Source organism: Syngnathus scovelli, chromosome 3, assembly GCF_024217435.2.
Source record: "Syngnathus scovelli strain Florida chromosome 3, RoL_Ssco_1.2, whole genome shotgun sequence".
Classification (NCBI taxonomy): domain Eukaryota; kingdom Metazoa; phylum Chordata; class Actinopteri; order Syngnathiformes; family Syngnathidae; genus Syngnathus; species Syngnathus scovelli.
The window spans coordinates 23,145,514-23,151,976 of NC_090849.1; positions in this window are offsets into that span (position 1 = coordinate 23,145,514).

Here is a 6,463-nt window from a genome sequence, read left to right on the forward strand (position 1 = left end):
CAAATTACAATGCAAATGCAAATACCACTGAATAATTTATTTGCAGCACACGGCCCTTTTACAGAAGGCAGAGAAGCTTTTTGCTCGAATTGGCCATTGTGGCATTTAAAACAGGCGTTTGGATGACAGGAAATAAAAGTGCATGAATTCAAGAGGTGAAAATTGGGAAGGGATTCATATTAATTATGAAATCAAGTAGATGTCTTTCTCTCATTTGCTCCAAGATGTAGTTTTCAAGCACATCCAAAACACTTTTTGTGCTGCGGAATGAAGAAAGGAAAATGATTATTTGATCAATTACATTTCCAGACGCATTTATCATACACACCGGCTCGAGGATCTAATTCAGTTTAGTTCAAGTTCTCATTTGTCCCTACATTCATCATTTGAAAATGTTCCTTTTTGATACTGTAGTCATTTTACTATTTTGTTTATTAGAATTGTCGTTTAGAATGGACGTGTAACCGCACTGCATTTTCGTTGAGCAGACAACTTTGAATTTTTGTCACTATCAACTACAACTTTTAAATATTCTATTCAATGAATACACTCAATCAAACCTGAGCATTATATATAATATCATTTAACAAAGCTCTTGAATGTTCAATTTTGAGGTGTGCCTAATGAAGTGGCTTGTGTGTTAATATTTGAATTATAAAGGGCTTGGTTTTTATTGTCCGCCCCCACATCAGACTTCTCCCTCAGTGGTTTTTCCATCAGGGATTGTAATTAAACAAGAGCATTCATGAGTGGGCCTGCTCATTTCTTTAGGGCGACGGAAGAGCGAATCCCGGTGGAACATGACGACCATGACAGTGCCGTCAAAGTGAAAGAACACTGCAGGTTAAATGACAACTACTCGATAACTTTGTGTATAGTCTGATACTAGGTCACAAAACCAACCTGAATCTAAAATCTAAATCCTTCCCTTGTTCTTCACATTTAGTACCAAATACCTTATTGTAAAATGTCAGGCAAACATTTTCTTCATACATTTGATCTCACACGTGCACCGATATATATGTTTTTTAGAAAAACAATTGTCTTCATTTGTTACCGATCTAACATGTATATCGTCGTTGCGCGCTCATGACATTGCATTAGCTTCCCATTTGTCAGTGTAATGTTTGCAAAGCGCCACAATATCAAAAGATTAGTTTGAGCATTAATTTCCATGTCAGCGTAGTCATTTTAATGTATAGACGATTTATTGTACACGCTACGTTTTATCCTGCGCCAACTCAACGTCATGATATATGAATGCATATTTTCCCTATTCATATCACAACTGATTTATAATACAAATGGGATACAGTGTGTGTGTGTGTGCGCAGAGAAATAAAGGCCGAGCTAGATAGGGGGAGAGAGAGAAGCTCATTATAATCAGGCAATTATGCTGGGAGAATTAGAAGCGTCCTTATTTTCTCTTGTGGCGGCGTGAGTGTGAAGACGCTTTGGTGACTGCAGACTAAAAATCTAAAGGATGTGACTGACTGTGCTGTGTTAACACGGAGCATATGTTGCCATGTGTGACAAACACAACCTGAGATTTTTTTTTTCTTCCTCCCTTTCTTTTCGGAGAGTCAAACGAGGCTTCTCGGGTTCTCATTTGCATTGATGGGAATTTTTCTTTTGTCTTGAGCGGAAATGAATGAGACAAGAGAAGTTATTCATTGACGCCTACAACTCGGACGACTTGGCTATCCGCAATGTGTCATCCAGACAGTGGTACATAATTATATTGCATGTTATCGTTATTATTGTATAGATATGTATATTTGTTTATGTATTGATGTTAATTCTAAAGTAGCTTTGGAGTTTGTATGCTTTTATGTGCATGAATATTTCAAATACACTCTTGCTACCTCCAAACAAACAAAACAAAAGGAATAAAAATTTGAAACCAAAATCAAATTTGCATAGTTTTTTTCTGGGTAAATGATGATCTGATATTTGACACATTTTTTATGTTTTAAAATAATTCAGTAAATATTGCTGGGGACAATGAACCAAAGGCACACTTAAGTTAAAGACTTTGACCTCTTGTCAAGGGTGTTTGACCAGAATTTGACCCTTGACCTCAAGTACACGTCTTATCAACACACCCGTTAATGTGTATTGATTGTTCCTCCCTCGAGACGCAGCAACATTACACGTGTGGATTTTCCAAAATTGCATTTTGCTGAACTATTTATGCTACTGCAATGACATTGACATCCTCCATTTTGTATTTGGCATAGCCTGTGTGTGCTTTATTCTAGCTGATATTTGGTGAAAGGCAGGCTAGCCATTTTTAATGTATTTTAATCATTTTATTAGAATCGAAATTTTGTAATATGTGCAGGTATTTCATGAAAATAAGCATTTTTTTTCCAATAAATACTAAACAAATGCGCAACGATCGTATAATCATACAAAATGGAGCCGCATGTCTTAAAAAAAAATGCACCTCCTTTTTTCTGTATACTCTTGCAAAGACATTGACAGAATTTCCTCTTATATTTGATCATAAAATTGGATAATTACGATTCATTTACATTTTCAAAGTAAATATCCAACATATTAAGACATTTTAATAATTTAATTAATCTGTCATCAATACAAGATTATATCAATAATAATTTCTAATATAAATAATCTCAAAATAAATATAATATGAAAGAGATTCTTTGTTTTTACAATATTTGCACATTCTGGACTACAGTGTAAATTTCAAATATGAAGCTATTGCAGCAGGTCTTAAAAGAACAACCAGTCCCAACACTCACGTTGCCCCACCCTTTTTTCTGCATAAAAAAAAAAAATGCTGGATTGTGCATGGAATGTGTCAAGGGGGATTGTTTGTGTATTGGCTGGGGGTGCTAAGATGAACAGCGGAATGACGACTGCCTGAAAGTTCTCAGGCAAGTTCTTGTGTCTGGCAGCTGATTTGGCCACGTCAATTAACATAACAAAGGACCCGAGCCTGTGAACTTGGGGCACCTTTCGACCTTGGCGCTGTGAGGATGAATGGTCCGTGGGCCTCTCCACAGGCACCCCCATACACACATGCTTTGCGTGATCGTGGCTAAATTGTTAATCAGGGTAATTTAATATAGTATTTCACCATCTCTCAGCGACTATCCGCCTTCCCGCTCCGGAACCCCCCCACCCGCCTCCCTTCATTGAACGAGACTAGACGGGCAGCTGCAGTACACCGCCATCATTGTTTAAGCATGGCGGCACATATTTACTGACTCCACGATGAAACGAGACACCGTCTGACACAAAGAAACAATCTTTAACATATTGTTGTGTAGGGGGCCACATACGGCCTAATTTCATGTTAAGGGGGCCGGACGAGTTAAATTGAAATTAAAAAACAACTCAGATTTTGTGTCAGTTTTCTCCTCTACGTGTGTGTCATAACTGATTAAAGTGATTGTAAATAGAATTTAAATGAATCAAAAAATATATGCATCCAATCTCCAACACTAAATGCGTGAAACCACAAACAAATATCCTGTGATGAGCGGCAATAGCCTTCAGCTAGCTTACTTCCATCATGTCCAATGCGTAAAACTGTGAAAACTAAGCTACATTTAATGTATTATCCGAAACGAGTCAACGTCAATGGAGAAGACCGGTTTTTAAAATGGAAGAAAAAAACTTCTCTGTGGTCTTTGAATAAAAAAGGCACAGATGTGCTGTGCAAACACAGGCTAATTAGCATAACATCTAGCCATAAGTTAGCATTGACCGCTCTTGTATACATCGTCTGAGTCTGTTCGTTAATTTATGCTGTGTGACTAGACGATAATTCATGCCCAAATCACCAGACGCCCCCCACCCCAAAACATCAATGCAGACATGAAGTCAATGTGTGGGAACGCTGGGCCCAAAGTCAACTCCACGCATTAATCACCTAAACAAAGACAATTCCACACTTGGTTAACCAGCATTAAATATTGAAAGAAAACAATTTATCAGATGAAATACAATGAAAACTGTGATATCCGTAAGAGTTTTTGTTCTGGTTTTGACTTTTCATTTCATGTCTGTAAAATGTTTACTTTACCTACTTGAGTCACTTGGGTATTTGTCGTCCAAGTCGAGTCCACCAAGTTTGGATATTAGCGTGTTTGCTGTCTATCTACAATGACAGGAAACAGAATTGATCAACATGCAAACAAAGGGCCCTTGGTAATCGGGGGGCTAACAGGGGTCAGGAGTGAGGGGCCTTGTCTAGACGCTCTGCTTTGGTGGTTCTGGGATTTCAGCCTCTGTGCACACTCTCAATAGAAAACTTGACCTGTGTCTGGGATGAAGGAATTGGGGAGACACACGGATGAGACAATGGGACATCGATAGTTTTTTTTTTTTTTTCAGCAGCAGCAAAGTGTAAAGAATTGATAATGAAATATTGTCACTGTTACCACCTCAACACAGATGTTCCCTACCTGCGACAGGATCAGTTTGACTGGGCAAAAATCCAGAGCCACTTTCAAGCGATGGCTGGTACGTATGAATCTTTTACGATGATTCAACTAGAAAAACCTAGCGACACATTTGGTCACGGAATCTGGGCACTCTATGCAATATATTTAAAATAACAATACCAATAATACTAATACAAACCAAACAAACTGCCTCTAATAAAAAATTAAAACTACCTAACTGAATTCCCTTTTTTTTAATAAAAGTCAAAATGAAATAAAGACCAACTTTAATGAAGAATCCAAATCTATTAGAACCATCTTGCAGACGAGTCAACTCATCCACTACACAAATAATCTGCACAATCTCTACCGGTTCTCAGTTCTGTCGAAAAAAATAAATGCTAGAGTAACAATGTGCAATAATTTCCTGAAACACTTCCTTCAGATGTCTTCTATTTGACATTCCAAAGAATTCCTTTTACAGCGAATATCTGGTCGGGAGTGCTTAAAAGCAGCCATCCACAATGCCAATACGCAGGAAGAGAACCACACCCCTCCACCAAACACCAAATTCAATCACTCCTCCCACTCTCAGCTCCCATCCCGGCTGATGTGGTGTCAGGCGGGGGGGGAGCTGCTGCGGGGCATGGTATAATTGAAAGGCTGAAGAAGAACACAGCTTGTTTAAACCAAGCAGGCGGCGGCGAGGCCATGATGGGAAAACAAAGCCGGGGCCTCGGGAGCGGCTGACACCGCATCGCTAATGGCGGAGCACAGAGGAACATGGCTTCTGTTTTGTTCCCCCTCAGTCGTCATGATGAGGAGCGGGTTGATGATGCACTTCAACCGTCCAAATGTCAAGTTTGCACAGCTGAGCTGACTTACTGTCGTTCACCGCAGTCTAGGGGCTTTTCTTCGTCTCCATCAGACTTTCTTTCATTGCAGGATATTGTCATCCATTCGAATTTCTATATTAAAATATGGCAGGTGGTATCGAGGCATGTATTCAAAATGTCATTTGGCGGCCATTGTGCGCCCTTAAAAAACATAGACCACCAATTTCCCAATTGTTATTGAGCCAAGGAGCTCATTAAACAAATTTAACAGAAATTTCAAAAACGTTGGTGCGACTAAAGTGGACATTGCATAAAAGCTGCCGAGTCATCCTGATTTTTTTTTTTGGTGTGAAAAATCAAGTATTATAAAAATTTTGCACATATGCATGTATTTTATCCAAATTTAAAATTTTGTCATAGCCTACATCTGGTTAGGAAGTGTGTGATCCGGTGTGCGATCCTCGGCCGTTTTCTAAAGCTGAGCCGTGATTGGTTGCAACCAACTGTGATGTCATTTCCGGTCAACAGTAAGTGTCAAAATGGCCGCCTCTGAGCTAGACAAAAAACGAGTTTTGCTGCTTATTATATATTCCACAAACGTAAAATTAATCAGACATGTCTAACTAGTGAAAACACATACAAGATATTATTGTAAAGAAAATTTTGGGGTTGACTTGCCCTTTAAATTGGCCATGCTTGCTCCATATATGAAGTGAAATTTTGAAGTATTCCTGAGAGTGCCCTATAGGAGACCGTGATCTCCTCTATTTACTTCCCAAAGTGCCTTCAGAAACATCACAAAACAGCAGATGGAGCACAAATTGATCCATTTGCAGCTGTGCATGCTGGCTTTATCTCCCACGCCATTGCATATATGTGCAAATATACACATACAAGCGATTGCTGACTCTACACATTGGAGAGCCAGCACAAAAAGTGATTCTATTTAAGCAAAATTGAAAAGCTTTGATGTTCCACAACACGCTTCCATTCCACATCACTCCTGCTTCCTCCACTTTGTATCTAGACGTGTTTGACACAATATGTATCTCCATCTCAGTTGTATATAGGCTACAGCAGCCGCGAGTTACCCTCTCAGTAAATTACCAAGCATGTCTGTCTTTTATTGACCCGCATAGGGAACGACCAGCCACTAGTGGCAAGACAGCGGCTCATTTCAGACAGCAATAGATATCAATGTTTCCTATC